The sequence below is a fragment of the Patiria miniata genome, unplaced genomic scaffold (assembly GCF_015706575.1).
Source record: "Patiria miniata isolate m_02_andy unplaced genomic scaffold, ASM1570657v1 HiC_scaffold_13, whole genome shotgun sequence".
Taxonomy (NCBI): Eukaryota; Metazoa; Echinodermata; class Asteroidea; order Valvatida; family Asterinidae; genus Patiria; species Patiria miniata.
Window position 1 is genome coordinate 7,841,986 of NW_024037051.1, and position 20,331 is coordinate 7,862,316.

At 37.9% G+C, this 20,331-nt stretch overlaps 1 protein-coding gene across 3 annotated transcripts in view; it reads left to right on the forward strand.

Annotated features, from left to right (window-relative positions):
* Positions 1-20,331, forward strand: part of LOC119721187 (disheveled-associated activator of morphogenesis 1-A-like) — a 70,734-nt gene that overhangs the window by 1,738 nt on the left and 48,665 nt on the right. For 2 of the 3 annotated variants that reach the window (XM_038191092.1, XM_038191093.1), the window contains exon 2: positions 15,427-15,498. The gene's annotated coding sequence lies outside the window, so the exon portion shown is untranslated. Of the gene's footprint in view, positions 1-15,426; positions 15,499-16,167; positions 16,620-20,331 lie in introns of those variants that run through there. The other variant, XM_038191091.1, reaches the window with a different exon arrangement.

The window sequence follows — 20,331 nt, forward strand, 5'->3', positions numbered from 1 at the left end:
TGATAAGTACATGTTCGTATTAAACAGGCTGTTATCATCTGAATAAAATCTAGATTTCGGTATGAAGTCTAACCGTCTAAGTTGGAAAAATAAAGCAGGAAATTTGCTATTGATGAAGAACATAACAATTGTTGAGGTTACACATATGCCAAGATTTGCCAGAATAATCTGCACGACCCTTACAAAATGTTACAATATAATGTGCTACATGTATGAAATTAACGAGGAGAGCAGACTCTTTTGAACGCTATTGCCTTAGTACATGTGTATGCCTGGTGCTCACATAAAAAATGCATCATCGTGTCCATGTACATGTACATACATGTACACCTGCTGTGTACATGTATGTGTACAGACATGTACCGGTGTACATGAAATGCACAGAATCCATGGTTAAACTTGAAAAAGTACAATTTATATTGTTGTAGTGTAGGCCCTACAAATTGATACCTCATGGAACTACCAAAAAATATAACAATTTAAATGGTTAAAGAGAATATGTACATCATTGGATTTTGCTGTAATTTTCAGAAATAAACTATTTGAGGGGTTAGTATGATACCGGAAGATCAAATATTGTTACACTGACATGTTTGAAGTTTTGTGTTCGAAAATGCTGGAAAAAACCAAGAGAAACAAAGATGTTCAAGTAGTCTGGTTCCCTGACTCCACTAAATATAAAATGGATCAATTTATAGATGCCGGAAAATTGTAAGGTAACGGAACTGCAGTCTAGCTGGCCTGCACCCGTTCTTGAACATGTAACCAATAGCAAACAAAATTGGGACTGAAAAAATGGTAAATTTGGAGCAGTAGTTGAAAAATAATTAGGTTTTTCCAATGGTGGTCGGACGACCACCGTTGGAAATGTACACAAAAATACAATTTTCTTGAAAACGACTTCACACCAGGTGCCATAATTTAGCTGGATGCTTTAGACTGTCATTTACCAACATCCTAGTATTTTATAAAAACGTGGTAGTTTTATTTTTCGATGTTTGCAAATATGTTGTATATATTCCCTTTAACTGGTTAAACCTAAATATTCATTGCACCTTCACTTTAAATACATACATACATGTAGGTGCACGGTGACGTGTTTGTTGGGATGACTCATGCTGTTTGTCACTGTACATGTACCATACATGTACATGTACAGTGTACATGTATACACCTAGCATTGGTACGTGTTATAATCGAGCTTGTGTTGAAGAAAGTGCCATTTTAATACACACATGGTAACATGTACATGTACACAGTACTGTACAAAAACAACACATTTTGCCTGTCCTTATGAATTAAAAGAGTGATTTTGGAAAAAGGTGTGCATTTTATTTTCAACATTGTAGTTTCAATTTAGCTTTCCATAATGGATTCCTCAGCTTGAGGAACAAACAGTGACACGTAGATGTGTATTGTATTGTATGCATCTATAGAGCAAGGAACATCGTACCGGTACATCACCGGTAAATATTTACTGTAGGCCTACATGTACATTTGTAAATATGTCGCACATAATTGTATCGTCAATGTTTTGTTGATAATGTTTAGTGAGATCTTAACTGAAATATTAATACATACATGTGTACATGTGATTCTGTCATTTTTTCTATAGTGAGGTTTGCCTGAGATGATTTATTGATACACAATTGTATCTATACATCTCATTTTCCCCATGGTATTGGCCAAAAATAAGCCAAATATAGGGCCAGCTGGACATAGTACTAAATGGTATCCATCCATTACCAGGGTGAAAACCACTTAACCCAGTCACTGTGGGTGTACAGTACTTAGTGAATGGCTTTGTCTGAATGATAATTACATCCAAATTTACTTCATGGCCATTGGCTAAAGTGCCTGTGTTTATAAACAAATTGTGAATGTTAAAGGGAATGCACATCATTGGCTTTTGCTGTAATTTTCAGAAATGAACTATTTGAGGGGCTAGTATAATAGATCAAATATTGTTACACTGACATGTTTGAAGTTTTGTGTTCGAAAATGCTAGAAAAACCAGGAAAAAGCAAACATTTTCAAGTAGTCTGGTTCCCTGACTCCACTAAAGATAAAATGGATCAATTTATAGATGCCTGAAAATTGTAAGGTAAGGGAACCAGTCTAGCTGGCCTGCACCCGTTCATGAACATGTAACCAATAGCAAACAAAATTTGGACTGAAAAAAATTGCAAATTTGGAGCAGTAGTTGAAAAATAGTTAGGTTTTTCCAACGGTGGTTGGCCGACCACCGTTGGAAATGTATACAAAAATGCCATTTTTTAAAAAATGACTTCACACCAGGTGCCATAATTTTACAAGATGCTAGAGAATGTCATTTACCAACATCCTAGTAAGGTATTTCGTAAAAACGTAGTTTTATTTTTCGATGTGTGCAAATGTTGTATATTCCCTTTAAGTTTGAAATTTTTAAAGTTTACAAAAATATTCATGTACCCTTACGCATGTGACATTTGGATTGTTATGGCTTTGTTTACAAACTTACAACTATTCATATTTGAATGTTTTGTATCGGTATGCAGAATTGAAAATGATTGTGTACAGTGTAACTAGAACATACCAGTATGTACCGGGTACACATAAAACTTGCTTTACATTTTAAATAATATATTTTTCTAAAATTTTGCAAAATAGAAACTGATTTTCTTCAGAGTAAACAATGAACAGATAATTTAAACAAGTTCTTTCTTTTCTGTTTTAATTGTTTTCATCCGATAGGCCAAGCTATATCAATGAAGGATACAATTGTTTATGTGAGCATGTTTAACCATGTGGTAACATTGGGGACTCCGTACATTAGAAATAGGCATCACAAGTGTCAGCGGATTGAAAAAAATATACGATTGAATTCCTTACCTGTGTACGTAAATAAGAACAGGATTTTTTTTTCATCATAAATTGAGATTCTTATCATTCATTCTGAGATAGGAAACATTTTTTGTTAGGAAACCCAAATAATGAAACTATGGGAAACAAAAAACATGAAGCAATGATTTGTTTACCATGTTCCTTGTTCAAAGAGCCCCCTGAAGGTGTGAGGAGTTGGTGGGATAATCTGACATGCATGAGTGATGTCATGCATGCAAAAGCGACTGAAAGGTGCCTCAGCGTCCACCTCATTTCATATCTCACTTTAATATATCACTTAATGAAAAACCGTCTGCATCACTAATTAAATTCAGCTGGATTGGATGTGATACTTAGGGTGTTTGTGCTAGCTCCTTTGTCTGATTTGCCATCCATGTGCTCATGGTGTGGGTGTTTTCTGCATGGAACTGCCAAGGCAGGTTTCTTTCCTGAGAAACACTGTAGGCTACATTATGTAGAAGCCTGAAATGTCCTCTTTAAACATCAGTCCCTCTGCTTGTAGTGTTTGTACAAGTAGAGGAAACATTATGCGATGTTATGGTGATGAGATCCCACAGTATGGGACCCATTCAAAAGAGACATTCAAAACCATAGTAAATCCAGATGTTTGCTTTAGGTACATACAGGTACATAAGCCTCAAGACCCTTCAAAATCCACTCAAGGTTTGAAAGATTTTTTTTTTTCAAGGTTTGAGTAAGGTGCATATATAGCCAACATACCGGTATACATGGATGTGTGTAGCATCACAGATGTTGCATTGGGTTTAAGACCACATGTACAAGGGACACATCGTCAACTGAAATCACTGAAATTTATATGTTACAATGTAGATTGATTACTTTAAAATACTACATGTTAGAAAAAAACTGGTTGAAAGGAACATGTCTGTAATGTCGCACTGTTCCTGAGAAAAGATGAAAAAACCCTGGTTGTTTGCTTCCGACACGGTGGACATTTTTAGGCATACATGTATTTCCCAGCCATAAATCTAAAATGTGAGTCTCCTTCTTGGACAAGGAGATTGTCCCAGCTTCTGTGTCCAAAACTCCATTATGTCAGACAATTCAATGTACTTGTACACATTGCATTTTCAGATTTCAGAACATAATCCAACATGGGGAAATTTGTGGTTTGACTGGTTTCATCTTCTTTCAAAGACATTCATAGCACTTGACATGCTTGAGGTCAGATTTAGAATTACAAATTCATTAATTGGAACCTCTCAGGAAGCCCTTGCTCACTGTCTGTACTGTAAATTTGTGGGAAATATTTGACAATTGCAAGAGGCAAAGTCCATGGGAATGTAAACACTGCGGCCGTCCAGACGGTCCTTTAGTCTGTTACTCCATCATGGCTAGTGGTGATTGATCACCTGAATGAAAAAGAATTTTTGAAGAGTTGGGGAGGAAGTTGCATGAAATATCACTGGCCAGGACACTTGTAAACTTACATGCACATTTATATCGGTACAGTATGTGTACCATACACAGTAAATGTACAGGGCGAAATTAAGTATTTGTCAGAAAGGTAGAAACATGTTCACTGTATATGTACATGTACTTTGTCTTGCAATCCTTGCACCTGAGATGTACATTTTTACATATTTGTACATGTACCGGTACATTATGCGCAAACACATACAATATGCAAGAAATGGAGTTTTAGTTCTTACCAGAGAGTTTTGGAATTACATGTAATCTAATTGCTACATGTACATGTACCTTGTACTGAGTCAATTCATAGAGCAAATCACAAGCCCTAATTACATCTGAAATGACAAGTCCATCACAAGTCAAATCACTTGTCAATCACAAGTCTGTCACAAGTCAAATCACAAGTCAGTCAGAACTGAAGGAAGGTCAAGCACAATTTAAGAGGGGATGAACAGTTCTTTGAATAGTTTGCCACCTGACTTGAAACTGAAGGACTTGGACTGACAGAACATGTGATGGGGACTTAAGAGGACTTGACTACATGTCTGAATGAAGGTTCTTGGTTCTAGCCATACAGCAGGCTGTAGTAAAAGCCCTTTTCACACCTTGAGGGAAACCTGGTCCCATGAGTGTACCATGTACTTTTCACCACCAAATACATGTCAGCAATTTTTACATGGATTGACCATACATATATTTTGAATTTTCTGCTGGCCCATGTGGAGGTGATTCTTGCTATAGTTTGAAAGGGGTTCCTGAAATCTCAGGGTTCGACTTGAGATATTTTTGGATAGTATTAGGCCTTGAGTCAGGATGTGTTGGATTGTGTTGGTGGTTCAGCAAAAATATTGCAGCAGGTTCTGGGTTTTAAGCCATCTGCCTTATCTGAGTGATGCAATGTACGTGGGAGCGCTGAGATTGTAAGATGTTTCCTCAGCACAAGACAGACAGAGGAAAGGGTTCATTGTATGACTTCCCATTCTTCCATCTGGGGGAAGTTCGCTGAGGCTGGTGTTTATTAGTTACAAGTCCTTAATATCGTTTTCCTCAGATGACTTAAAATGTGTACAGTACTGTACAGTGTGTACTGTACATGTTTGTATACTAACAATGTACCGTACCATGGCTACACATGTACCGGTACATGATGATGTGCACCTCCTATTCACTGCTAACTGATGTGATTGTGAAATACCTTGTGAAATATTGCATAAATTTGTTACATGTAACTTAAATGAATTCAAAGTAAACTTGTGAATTTGTATTTTCTAGACATGACATTACAAGTTTGCATAAATTTGCCTTCTCTTTTGCCCAGCTTCTCTTTTTTGGTACACATGTATGCTTGTACAGTGTACCGTTACATGTACCGGTACGGTATGCACATTGCCAAAACGGATAAATTTTTCATTTATTAGCCAAGATCTTTCATTGCAGATATTGTAATCGTTTCAATCACAAGTCATCCCAAGTGATCACAATTCATCACAAGTCAATCACAAGTCAACTAGTCGTTGAAGTCACAAGCTATTCAAATGCATTCTGACATTAAGGCATTCTATTGTTATTGCTCATCTTCTGTGAGCTGGCTCATGGATTGATTGGTGACATGGGTAACTCAATTTCAATCACTGATGGGAAAAAAGACGGACACATTTTTTTCTGTAAGCACTGTCTAACTGTGCGAAGTACTGCTGTAGATGTAAAGTAAGACGTAAATTTAATGATGCTAATTGAGAGTTTTAACTCTCCCAGTCCAGAAGCAGACATGCACATCAATGACTAGGAACGCATTTTATGGAGGCAACCATCCTAGGCTAGTGCTGGGTGCACCTGTAACCACAGTCGTAACACTGTCATGCATTCACATCATGTATCCCAAAAGTATACATCTGCCGGGGGGGGGGGGGGGGGGGGTGATATGTTTTGTTATGTGAATTTTCTTGTGTTAGTGGTAATGCTTGGCCTCATAAAATATTTTCATTACTGTGCTATGAACCCAAAACTCTTTTTTGGAGGATAAAAATGTTTGGAATTTGGACTATGGTTGTTGAGTTTGACATGCAAATGGCATTTATTTCATGTATGCAAAAGAATGACTTCAGACTATTTTGGTGATTATGAAAGAAGAAAATTCCCTACTTGAATGTTGTCGTGCATCTTGAGTGTGTACAACAGTTTCAAAGGCATCGGGTGTTTTTGTTGGTTTTTTTTGTTAATTGGCAAGGGGAATAGCAAAAACATGATAAAAGTCTAGTGTAGTTCGATGTGCGTTAGTATTTAGTAGGTTCCAATTATGTACAACACTACTTGTACATAATTAAATACCAGTATCATTGGACGGAGGTACATGTAGGCCCTACATGATGTAAGTAAGTTTACAATATCTGTGTGCATGAGTTTGTGCTGCATTCAATAGAGGACGTTGAACAATAGAGGACAATAGGGTCCCCAATTCCCGAAGGTCCCCAATTTGGAGATCGTGTACAAAAAATGGAAGTTCTTCCTAAAAAGTGAAAGTATCGGTACATAGTATGTAAAAAAGAAGAGTGACAATAGGGGGTTCCCGATTGCAGGCAAATACGCACTTGAAGTACATGTACACATACATGTACACAAGTATATGTACATGTTGCATGACAACTATGTAGAACAACAGGACTACAATGGTAACAAATTTACATTTAAATAGGTTCACAGTGTTCATTCATACGTGTATGTCTCATTAGACATATACATGTACCATAAATATGTCATTGCAGCATTGAAGAATACAAATCCTTGACTCATTGTTGACTTGCAGTCTGCCTGGCTAGACAACATGCACCAGCTAGACAGAATGCTCAGTGTAGGGTCAAGAAAAAAGCAAACAGAGCTGTCTGTTTGGGTGCCAGCGATGTGAGAGACACAAGCCTCAGCCCTTCATTAATTAGTAAACATCAGACATCTTTGTGAGACAGCAACCAGCACTGATAATCACACATACCGTACTCGTACATGATGTGTTCAGTCTTGTGTGCAGTATTTTTATGCACTAGTCTTGTGTGTACAGTATACATTGTAATTATGAGTAATTACTTCGCTACCACTAAGTCATGTACGAACACACACATGGGTGATATTCTCGTGGGGCATTAAGTATGCAAGTTTCATTATTTCAGTTTGAGCTTTGTTGACACAATCGACTTATGACTACATGTGCATGATCATCATGAACATTACCAGTCGAAAGATACTGGTATTTTTTTCTGATTTTGCCTTGAAATGTCCTTTTCTTGACACAGTGACCAGTTTGTGTGTTGTGGATGTGTCAACTTTGTTCATTTGCGATGACACTTCAAGGTGTTTGTAACACAGTTTTGTCCCTCACATTTTTGCATGTTTTTCCAAATGGAAATTTTGGGCTTTCTTCCTTTGTTTGCAGAGATTACATGTCACATTGTACATTCCAACAGGTTCTTATACACTGTGTATTTTTGCAGTTATTTTTAATCCAATGTTAACAATAGTCTGAATGCAAGTTGACTGTCCAAAGTGGAATCTTGTTTGTTGTTTTTGTCTTTCCGTGACGTGTTTCCTTGAAAAGTGTTTTTCCCCATACATTCACAATAAATAAAATATGTACCGGTATGTAGGTACTGTGTGTTAAAGTTCAAGAGTAGTGGCGTGTAGGCCTACTGTATGATTAACACTGGGCAAAGGCCAAGATTAAATAGGTCAGATCATACATACGGTACTCTGATAAAGGTTGGTTGTTCAACAGCCATTGTGGTTTTGTGGCATTTCCCCCCCCCACAATTTAAATAATACTACATGTAAGTAATTATAATCCAAGATACCCATTTATTTTTGCCAAATGATATTGCATGCTGCACCATGGTACAATAAGACCCCGTTCCCACTTGATCCACCAATTGGGGGATCTGATCCACCTTTTGCCAAATTGCCGGATCAGATCCCCCAATTGGTGGATCAGATCCGGCAATTGTGTGTAGTGGGAACGCTAACCGTTATAAGGTGGATCAGGATCAGATCCACCTTTTCTGATCCACCTCTGGACCAGGATACAGATCCCCCAATTGGTGGATCAGATCCGGCAATTGCCGGATCACGATCAGATGGGAACGCAAAAGGTGGATCTGATCCGGCAATTTGACCTGTTAACATCCGCCCGGTGCACGAGTGGCGCGAAAATGTTGCGGTCTCATGAACGAAGAAACACGTTTTCAGGCGTGTAGCTCATGTGAACATTTCCAGCGTATACAACATGCACAATAAACAACCGCTGAACTACGGGCTAGCACCGCGCATGCAAAAGCGCACGTGGTATCCTAAAACTACACTATAGGCCTTATTTTTGTTGCGTGTTCGTCCATTACTAAACCTTTTTCATTCCTGAAATTTTACTTATTTTTCCATCCATATATGACTCTGAGTCCGCACTCACCAAAAGACTTCACTTTGGCACAGAATCATGGAAAAGCTTACGAGTATGCGATTAGAATAGTGCCGATAACGCGGTACGCACGGAGGTGACAAATCTGAAGTATTGATTATAGAAAATTGGAAAATGATGTCGTAGTACATCATGTGACCGTTTCTAACCAATGAGAAGCTTCAGAACCAGGGAATCCCTTATCGATGCATTGGTTTCTGCCGTGATGTCACAGAATGAGCGGCTCTGTTGGATTTCACCTGTTAATTTATGCACGCACGGATCCTCTACGGATCCGTGATTTATGTTGGTGAATTCGCGTAATTTTTGTCTGTAAATTCTGATAGTGCTGTTTGAAAACTGACCCATCCTGGCCTAGCATGCAACCATGCAACAATGGCACTCCCACAGAGCGCGCGTAATTCCGAACTCAGTGACCTTTCGGACCCAACATTTCCGTACGAAAAGGTGGATCAAGCATAAGTGGGAACGCGACTTGCGGTTTCGTTGCGGTAAGATAACGATCACACCAAAATGCCGGATCTTGATCCACCTTTTTCCAATTCAAGTGGGAACGCGGTGTTACATCCCATACATTTGCATACAACTGTGCTGTGAGTGTGAACAGCAGCAGTAAATCATCATTGGTGGGACTGGATGAGTGGATTATAAGATAATCTATAGATAAGAAAGAGGAAGCTGTGAATAATGAGGCCAGTCTTGGCAGCCTACCAGTATTGTTGGATACCGGGTATTTGAGGTGAGAAAGCAACATAAACAGTTGCAATACCCTACAGAGCTAAATCTTATAATAATTGACTATTTGTCTCATAACCATGTTATTATTAAAATGATGTGCTGTTAGCCAGTTAGCACTGGTGCATTTAAGAGGACCTGTATAATGTTTACGTGTAGTGTACATGAATACTACCGCTGGGCCATAGAATCTTGTACACTTCATTTGTTTGATCTTGTAAAATGGTAATGTTTTCCGGTATATTTGGTAACATTCAGTGTGCATACACACATTCTCAGCTAAACTCATGTTAGGCCTATAAATGTACATAATGTGTTGCAAATGTGACAGCAATCTGAAAAGAGTGTAACTATTTAACAGCATACTTGATTATTTCTTAATGTATTCAAATCATTGAATAAAATGTAACAATGCTGCAACAGCATACCGGTATTTGAATTTTTTTTCTGAATTTAATTCAAATCACCTTGAATAAAATGCATCCAAAGCTTCTGATTCATTACAGTCTTTCTTCTTGTTATTAATTGGATGCCGCAGACTGCACAATTGACACCACTGGCTCCAGTGAGTCACTTATTGCCTCAATTCAATTCTGTCAAGCAAAGCCTTTTAAATTTTGAAATAAATTTACATAACCACGACCCAAATACATACTTGTACACTGTCTGTGTACATAAAAGTTACTCCGTATGTTTGAATGATTAGTAGTACAGGCATTATGTGAAAAATTAAGGGGTAACCTCAAACAAATTGCAACAGAAACTATTTAAAAAGGTTATTACTCAGAAAAATCTCCTCTATAACATATTAAAAGTCTTAAGAAATCCGAGTGGTGGAAAGAAGTTTTCTAATGTGTTTCTTAACCACACCCAGTACCACTTTTTTTGCTACTTTATAATGGAATATTTAGTGATGCTGCAACAATATATTTAATACTAAACACAGAGAGTTGATCTTAATTTATTATTGAGATGCCCATTGACTTCAGAAAAGATCTGTAGATGATTTATATTCATTTATTTTGCTGTAATATATATATACTATCTGCAATATGATATACATGATATATATATATGAATCTATATATAACATATAGGTTCAGTCTATTTTGCTACCATTGGTTTCACGCACACGCACACTGCGCGGCGATCATCAGGCAAATTTACTCATTATTCTAGACCTTGGTAAGTTTCAATATCCCTATGTTTCCCAAATTTGCGATATGCCGATAATAATTTGAATAAATGCCATTTATTACTTTGCATAGATTAAAGTTAAAATTATGGCTGTCATGTGTGGACATGTCACAATAAAATTGTCCCTGATAATCCAAGTCCAGTCATGTACATAAATTAATTTCACACCATGGTGCATTGCTATAAGGGTCCTTAAAAAAAGGAAAGCAATCCAAGTGGTGGAAATATGCCTAATTTGCATAAATTCAAAATGGCCACTAATTACATGATTTTTGATTTGGCCATAACTCTTGTCCGGCATTGCTTTTTGGAGTACTTTGATAAACAATTTGTCCTTTGACATTGATTTCATCATCATTCCAGTCCGAGGTACTGAGATCCTATGTTTCCAATGGGGTATAATATTTTTTGTTAAGGTTTCTAGCTCTTGTCAAAGTTGGTATAAGTGTTGGAAAATGTGATATCCCTGTGTCGCAGAGCAAACCCTTGCGCCGCTCTACTCGGACCAAAAATCAAGGAATAACTCAAGAGAACAGAGGATTCAACACAGGAGTTACAAATCACAAAAATCAAATTATATATTACGGGAAAGAAATAAACCAAAAAACCGCAAATCTCAATCCGAAAATACGTGGGCGAGGGTTTTATACCCCTCCCGCATGGGCGCAAGCCCGGAATTGGTATGCAACAAAGAAAAAAGGAATTACGATTTGCATAATTCACCTAGCAGCCACCTCCGAAGTTACATAACACTTTACGGCCGTAAAAAAATTATTAGTGATTGATGAATTAACTCAGAAAATAAAAGGAATAATGTTAACAGTCTTGTGACACCCTGTACATAAACACATTTCAGGGACAAAAAAAATCACTACTATAAATCCACTAGTACACTGCATAGGGATATCACATTTTGCAACGCGTATGCCAACTTTGAGATGAGCCAAAAACCGAACAAAAACTACCTTTCCCAATTTTTTGATACGTTGTAGCGAACATCTTGGGGTTTAATTTTCATCCAAGTTTGTCTCAATGTCGGGTGATCCACTAGGTCAAATTCAAGGTCAAAATGTCATTATACTTAAAATAACCCCGATATGAAAAACAACAATGGTAAATTTGGATTTCTCATGATGTAACCTTTCAAAAGAAATTAAGATTAACACATTTGGCTCACAGATTATAGAAATATGGTCATTTGAAAATGGCAGCAATGTCCATTTTGATCAAAATTGCCTGGGCGGTAGCGCGAAAACTGTTTGTCCGATGGTGCTAAAACTTAAAATTGCGGCTTTTCAGCCGAAATTACCCCATAAACTAAATATGATCCAATTTGAAGAGGTTGGGGTTTCAAATTTAAAAGTTTTGGGGGGTGATTCGACACTGAATGGCCCCAATGTCAAATGACAAAATGTTGTTTAAAGTACCCCGAAAAGCAACTTAGGACGAGAGTTATTACTAGATAGCATATTATGTCATATTTTTGGCCACTGCATGTTTCTTTGCTAAAGAAGGAATTTTTCTCATAATTATTTGAATAGACTTTACCTTCCTAAGCTGGAAATCCATAGGTAACATTTTTTTCTATCTACCATGTGGCGGTCATCTTGGAATTCAAAATGGCCGCCATTTAGGGCCTAATTTGTATCTAACTTCGGACCTGATTGTCATATGAAGTTTAGTTTGGTGGCAAACCCCATGTTTTTGATACCAAGGAACCCACGAAAATCATTGTTGATGGGGTATACTCCCAGTGGAGTACCCCATCAACAATGATTAACTTGGGTTCCTTGGTATCAAGAACATGCAGTTTGCCACCAAAATGGACTTCATGCGACATTCAGGTGCCACCTTATTATTTAAATGAAATCAAAGATGGCCGCTATTTTTGAATATCCAATATGGCTGCCATCCATTTGGGATGCCTAAATGTGCTAATTGGATTCCTTGGTATCAAATTTATGGGTTTTGCCACCACCAATAGTGACTTCATACGACATTGAAGTCCAAATTTATTATGCAAATAGTTCAGAATGGCGGCAATTATGAAATATCAAAGATGGCTGCCATCAACTGTAAGTACCCCGTCCACAGTGATTTACTTGAGTTCATTCAAATACATGGACTTCATAGGACATTCAGGTGCAATGTTATTATAAATAAGATCCAAGATGGCGGCTATTTTGAAAAAAAAATCCAAGATGGCTGCCATCCATCTGGGATAGATCATTAGCAATGGGTCATTAAGATTACTTGGTATCAAATGTATGGGGTTTGCCACCGAAATTGACTTCGTACGCCGTTCGAGTCCAAATTTATTATGCAAATAAGCCGAAAATGGCAGCCATATATTTGAAATATCCAAGATGGCTGCCATCCATTTGGAGTACACCATAAACAATAATGTACTCAGGTTCCTTGGTATCAAAAACATGGGGTTTGCCATCAAAATAAATTTCATGTGACAATCAAGTCCAAAGTTATGATACAAATTAGGCTCGAAATGGCGGCCATTTTGAAATCCAAGATGGCCGCCACACGGTAGCTGGGAAAAAATGTCGCCAATGCATTTCCGGGTTAGGGAGGTAAACTCTTTCCAAATATGGCAAAAATTACTTCTTAAACAAAAAAAAAAGCAAAAGTACATAACGGCCTATATACTATTATGGCCGCGCCAAATCATATGAAAATCATGTCATTAGCGGCCTTTTGAATTTATGCAAATTAGGCATATATCCACCACTTGGATTTTTAAACAACTTTTTTAGGGACCTTATAGCAATGCACTGTGGTGTGAAATTTGACTTGGATTATCAGGGAACACTCAATTGGTACATGTCCACACATGGCATCCATTAATTTAACTTTAATTAGGCAATTTGATATACGGCATTTATGCAAATTAAACGGCATTTGGAAAATTTCGGAAACATAGGGACCTAGGACTTAAATAATGAGTAAATCAATGTAAAAGGACTAAAACTGTTGTTTAAAGTACCTCTAAAATCCACCTAGTATGAGAAATATGACCAAATCAATGCGAAAGTCCTAACATATGCGGCCATTTTGGATTTATGCAAATTAGGCACATTTCCACCACCTCAATTTTTTAAGACTTTTAGTATGTTATTTTAGGGACCTTGTAGAAATGCACTGTGGTGAAAAAAATTCTGTTGCAATTTGTTTGAGGTCAAACCTTATATTGCCTGTACTATAGGGGAATATACCGTTACATGTGCAGTAAACACTTTAAACCCAGTTAAGAAAATAATTTACATTTTGATATTATGTATTGCTTGGGCGGCTCCAAATCTGATTCATATTCAATAGCCTAGATACATTTGTAGGAGTCACTATTTCATTTGGAATTGAATCCAAATTTCTATCCATCTACATGTATTGTAAACCACCATGAGGAAAGACCTCCATAATTTCAGTAGTCAATACAGTGTCATTAAAAAGATATAATGCCTGCACTTGTATCTTACATTGTACTCATTTTTATGTACATTTTTACAAGTGTTGAAAAGCTATTTGTCACAAATTATATGGACACATGGCGAATGACCAAAAAAAATTGTTTCGAAGTGTCTTGAATCTATTCATGGGAGAATTGAACTACATTACTACTGGGAATCAATTCCACAAAAAAAGTGGAATCACGAATCCAATTCCAAATTTGGAATCGATTCTATTCGATTCTGACCAGGAATCGCTCAAGCCAACTTGATATAAAATTCATGATATAGTGCAGGACAGTAAAGTCAAATGTTCTATCTCATACCCCGGAGAGAAATAAATTGAGCTGAGGGTTTAAAACCACATTTGGACCTCCTGGTCTTCCAAGTTGAAGTGCACATCGCCATAATATTTTTTTTTCCAAAAAAGAAAGATTTGGATGCAATTGTAAAGTTGAATACGGGTGTTCTTTAACAACAAATTTTGTGTAGGGGCAGAATGTTTGGTTTTTGATACAATACAAGAAATTGTTAGCATTATGAAATCCTCCCACTTATTTCCGTTGTTTTCCCCCGAAATAAATTATTAAAGTTTCCCACGGTGCACGCTCTTTGTAAGGGTCAAACAAGTGAATCAGAGCAAAAAGGACTTGTTTTTTAAATCAAATTGTGTTTACTGAACACAAAATGCTGGACGCATGCACACATGCACCGAATGGGCCTGTACATTGTGGATTGGTCTGCATGTGTGTGTGTACATGTATACATTTGTACATGTACCAGTATTTGCCGAGATTAATTGTTTGAATAATCAATAATTATTTCTGTCCCATTGTGCCCTTGCCTTCGGAGAAATCCACAGTGTGAATCACAGTGCCCACACTGTTCTCATTGTCTGTGTATAAAAAATTCTGCAGCCATTCACCACCATCCAGTACATTTTGGCATTTGAAAGAAGAATTACGTTGTTCAAAGAAAAAAATTACTGCTGTCGTGGAATTCGTTTCCTGCTGTGTTCGTATTACCGGAACCCGGTACCTCTGATTGAAATGAACAATTTTTTTTATGTAGCGGCCTGGAGATTATCGAAGCCATACCGCAGTGCGATGAGTAATTTCTTGCGAACTTTTGGAGTTCCCTGCATGGTGTCTTCTCTGACTACTCCAGCACGATTTAATGGTAGCAATTAGATAATGCCCACATGTACCGTACAAATGATGCTTCTAGGTTTAATTCTTGGCGTAAATTTATGTTTATCTACAGGTGTGAGGTTCTGTCTTTGCTGAGAAATTTGGAGTCGCCCTGAAATCTTCCACTTGATGAGGGATTCTGAAGGTCAGTATAAAAAGATACAGATGTCATTCAACTTAAAATGCATGGCACTCTTCAAGTTGATATTGATTGGTGACAAAGAATCTTAGAATCATTAACAGAAAGTCTGTACTCCTAGTTGAAATTTAAAAAGTGCCAAAATCAGAGCGTACGTACAGTACTCACGCTGTGCAGAATCTGAGCATTTCTTGCTTAAACATTTGGATATTTAGAAATTGTAAAGAAAATTTAAATTGTACAGCCTTTTTGCTTTGTAGCCCCCAAATCTAGATCACATAGTTACCTCCCCTCCCTCTCGATTTCCACCCACATTCTTCTCACAATCCCATATCATTTGTGGTTTTCATTTATAAGCAGTAATTAGTATCATCAGGGCAGGTTCACCACAGTTTGCCCTTTGTGACAGGCAACCACGCTGCAAGGATTCACCTGAAATAAAGAAAAAAGGAATGGCAAAAGGCAACAGTGGAGTACACTATATCCACCCACACAGACATCTACACATTATGACTGTACAGTAGTCTGGCCCCTCCTATCTCGAGTGCCTCATATTGCATCATCCCAGACAACAGGGGTCTTGTACCCCATGGATGCCGGAGGAAGTGGCTAGTTACACATTTACATGTACACGGACAGTCATTGTGCAAAGTGCTTCAATGAACGCTTCATTATTAAGAGGACAGAGTGGTTTCTTATTGTTGCAGCGGCTGTGTAGAAACCTGTGTCACCAACGACCCGTGGCTGTAGCTGTGTGTTCAGCTAGTATGAATGCAAATTGAAACCTTGGAATATTCGGTATGCATGTACTTTCTGACTGAGGGATCCTTTAAGATACTGTACCTTTTCTCGCACCTAGTGACTTGATAGTCATCACAAGGCAAGCAGTCGGTGGGATTTCCTTCTGACCTGAAGCCAAGCCACGTATCGGTACATGTGGAATCTTGCCAGGGATTCAATTCAGCAGCTCTGTGTGGGATTATGCTTCTCCTACAGCCATTTATAGTGAGGGTAGACACGCCAAGTAGGGATTGCATCCTGTTGGCTCTGGCGGCTGAGTCTAAATATATACGGTAGTGACCTGGAATTGCTGCCAAGGTTGATTGAAACTTGTGCTTAAAATACAGGTACGGTATTCGTTGAGTATTGAAATAACAGAGCGTGCAAGTCTCGCCAGTTCACATTCACTGCTCTGTGAACGTTTTTGTATCAAACACTACTAGTCAGAGACTCCCGTGTTGCTAATGCTAGAATTTACCCAACTGTTATCTGCGTATTACGGTGTACGTTACTGAAAAACTACAGTTGAGGTCGAAAATGTTCATTTTATTATTACATGTAAGTCATCAATTCACACAATATTGTTTTTTTTTAATGATTTCTTTCCTTTCACATAGTCCATCTACATTGTATATGTATTTATGTATTTTATTTTTTAGGTTAGCCGAGACACAAAATAAATGCAAACCATAGGACATCACACACGTTGTACATGTAGAATAATACATGATGCCTGGATGTACATGTACGTGTGCACAGTGTACTGTACAACTACTACGCTGTACAATGTATGTACATGTATTCCCGTAAAATACGACAGGTTTTTGCTGATAAATGTTCATGCTGATAAATCTGCTCATGTACCGGTACCAGTACATGTATACATGTACATGTGTACTTGAAGGTACAAATATCATGGAGCAAGGATGCAAATATATACTGTACTGGTACAGACCTGAGCAAATACACGCTCTTTGCTCCCCACTGTGCGGAGTGGTGACTCATAAGGGATCCTGACCTTGAAAAGAGTATTCCAAATATAATTTGTGAACTAATTTTTAAGCAGCATCTGGGGAGTGTGTTTTTTACTTGTTTTTCAAAAAAATGTATGGTAGGTTTATAGACTGGCGTGTGGTTTATGCATGCTGTACACAAAAATATGTGGAATGTGAGACCATGGTGAAACTCAGTACATTTTTGTGGTTGACCTGACAAGGGGATTGTTGTGTCTGCAGCCAAATGAAAGAATGCATTGTTCCTAACAACATGGTCTACCAAATACATGCAGGCATTTCCACACTAATGGGGTACAATTGACTGCAAATTGGGGATTTGAGAGGGGGACACTGGAGGGTACAGCAAAGCAAGATATTTTGTTCAGTTGTTTCCTGTGCATTTCTGAGATCTTAATGATCATGTGTACAAACAATATACAAAAAATGTAGAAAACCTTCTCTGTACTTTAGAAATTGCAGGGGTCATCGTAAAAATTAGGTACATTGTACATAACAAAAGACAGAATTTTTACTACAAATTGACGCGACACTAATTACCATGTACATGAATTCGGACCAAATGTCATCTCATTCATAATTACATGTACAGTATTAACCCATTGAGGAGTGCCAACAGCCACAATGAACACAATTGTGTTGGTCTTTAAAACACCTGTAACGTACCGGTACGTAACGTGGACAGAAACGTTATGACATTTTTTGGTCCATGTTACCGGTACATACGTAACATTCTGAATTATAATACCCTGTGACATATGAAATACAAGTATACAGTAGATTGTCTTGGTTTTTACAGGTAACAATGCTGTAGCCCCGAATAAGAATGAAAAATTATTTCTGTTCTCAAAACCTGGCATTCATCATCATCACCTTGCATCTACAGACATTTTTTTAATAATATAAAAGATTAATAGTTCCCAACCAATAGCTCATTCTGTTGTCAAGCAAACTCATCTCATATTTTTGCTCCAGTGTGCGTGCCATGTGTGACAGGGGCCAAACATCCTGAATAATCCCTTCAACAATTCAGCTTTCAACAATGCCATCAGATTGTTTATAATGAAGCTGGGAACTGTTGATTTGTGATGGGATATTGTTGGGCCTCCCCCCTCGTCTGGTGATGGCATTCTTCTGTGAAATTCAGGTGTAGGCTGTTAAAAAAATGACCCTTGAGATTGAATGGTTAACCTTTACCAATGTGTTGTTTATATAATGCTTGTTGTTTCCATTCTTGAGGGTTGAAACTTTCAACATGTTGAGGGAGGAATTCCTGTGAGGTAACTGTCAAAGCAGTCAGTTTTTCAACATCCAAATGTTGCTACTTAGAGAAAAAATGCTAAAGGAGTTTCTTGTACATGTACACATGTACATGTTATGTTTAGGTTGGATTCCCTTGGCTGTGTGAGTTTCATCCCCCAAAATAGATTCCTTTTCTAAATTTCTATTTTTCTAGCAATACAAAATTAATCACTTTTGAATGACACATTTGGTTGAAAAAGAATTATCCCACATTTAGTTGATGAATCATTACTTTACAAATTTGACGGTCCCCAATAATTCCATTCTCGCAGAATAGGCTGGTTCCTGCCCCACACTCACTATTGGTAATGTACCAGTACGGACTGGAAGCCAGTGTGCTCATCTGTTTATGCCAAAAATAAAAAACTTTTTGTTCAAAAGGTTGCAGATGCCCAAAATAAGTTTTTGTAAAATACATGTAGGAGGTTAGTTGGTTGGAATAAAACATGTACAGGGTGAAAATGTATTAAGAGAGAAAAAAAAATTGTTGATGAACATGGCCCCATGATGGGAATGCATCTTTAATGCAAACAGATCTTAATTTTGCACCTTTTGGGGGTTGGAAGATGAAGAAGAGTGGTGATGAAAATGTCATAGAAGATCCAAGCATTTGCAATGTACCGATACATGTGCCTGAGGGACTGCATCAGAAGAAATTCATTGTCCAAGCAATGCAATTTCACCAATTTCATAATCAATACCCCATGGCATCCTTTGGTGCGATTGGGGGGAGGGGGGGGGGTGGATCTATAGAGAGAGGTGATTGGGACATGGAAAGTCATTAACAGTGCAGTTATTATGGCTGTTTGGTGTCTTTGCCTGGGGTTGTGTTACAGTAGCTGTGTTAATCATCTGCTATTGGTTTGCCCTGGCGATAACGATCCTGGTGGTGAGGAACAACTCTGAATTTCTCATCGCGAAATTTAGTCGGTCTCGCTTCCTTGCTCTCAGATAACTGGGTGTGTGTACGTTTGTTTAAAGTGTTAAACGTTGTTTTGTAGTATTTTTCAAAGACAGTTTTGCTACCAATGAGTACCAGTATTTGTGTATTGTTTGGGTTATTTGTTGTTGTGTTTTTTTTTTTGGGGGGGGGGGTTCAAGTGTGAAGTTCATGTAGACAGTTAGTGATGATGTTGGGTGTACATGTATTTTTAGATTTTGAAGTGGACTCTGTAATTTTGAATATGGCTTGGGAGGGGGTTCTTAACACTAACAGCTAGGATATCAATTTTAAAGGTGAATGTGTACATTTAAATTGCAATCATGAAATATAAACGTGTGGATGGTACATGTGTACATCTGGCCATGTATACATGTGTACTGACCAACCTTGTGGTACTGTCACCCCGTGGAAGTTTGTCATTGTTTAGTAGGGTATAAATTAGGACCGAGTTGTGGGGACTTTCTGCTTTCCCCATATTAGCATCTTCGGTCCCCATAGTACCACGGGACAACTCGTGTGTAGTCTTGCTACAACTACATTTATTGTACCGGGTACGACCTAACAAGTAACAAGAATGTGTGTACACTTTGTGTACTGCCCATGGTTTTAAGATTAAGAGTCCCTGCCCCATCCCCCTCCCAAAAAAAGTAAAGTGTTTCCTGATTAATCCCTTTCCAAGCCTTTTGTTCCACCAAGGCTCAAGGGCAAAACAACAAGGCTTCTGGAGTGCCCTGAACAAAGGTCAAAAATTAACGGGGTTATTAAGTGGGACATGTGTAAATTTGATAATGGTGTCAGGAT